Raw genomic sequence first — 824 nt, forward strand, 5'->3', positions numbered from 1 at the left:
ACCTACACCATGAGGTTGTTGCAAGCATTTACTATGAAGTGCTTTTCACAGCCCTGGTTAAGAGCTTGGCTGCTAACCAGAAGGTCAGCAGCTTGAATCCACCAGCTGCTCCTTGGAAACCCTCTAGGGCAGTTCTACCCTGTCCTGTAGGGTCTCTATGAGTCAGAAGGTTTTTTTTTTTTTACAACAAAATAAGTACTTAATAAATGTCAGCTCTAATCACATAAATTGTTTGTTTTGCATTCTCTCCTTATGAGATGATCATTGCTCACGGTCTTATTACACACTAACAGGCTCAGATTAAACATGTGTGTCATTAGAACTGTATCGCATAGAGTTTTTAAAAGTAGATCACCAGGCCTGTCGTCCGAGGTGCCTCTGGGTGGATTTGAACAGCTGACCTTTCGGTTAGTAGCTCGGTGCTTAACTATTTGCACCACCCAGGGAGCTGTGTGTACTGCCCATTTACTAAGTGCCAGGCACTCTTCTGGGCACTTTACATTGGCACTCACACCAAAAACCAAACCCACTGCCTTTGGGTCGATTCCGACTCATAGCGACCCTACAGGACAGAGTAGAACTGCCCCATAAGGTTTCCAAGGAGCTGTTGGTGGATTTGAACTGAGGCCTTTTGGTTGGCAACCGAGCTCTTAACCACCGCACCACCAGGGCTCCTCAAAGGTGGCAGGTATTGTAAATGTCTCCATTTTAACACCGGGAAAGAGGAAGTTGAGAGGGTGCCCCAGGGACTGAGACACCAGCTGTCGCTACATCCACAGTTTGCACTTGGAAGTCCCCCCAGGTTCTCGTGACTGCAGGTGGTC

This window comes from Loxodonta africana, chromosome 3, assembly GCF_030014295.1.
Source record: "Loxodonta africana isolate mLoxAfr1 chromosome 3, mLoxAfr1.hap2, whole genome shotgun sequence".
NCBI lineage: Eukaryota > Metazoa > Chordata > Mammalia > Proboscidea > Elephantidae > Loxodonta > Loxodonta africana.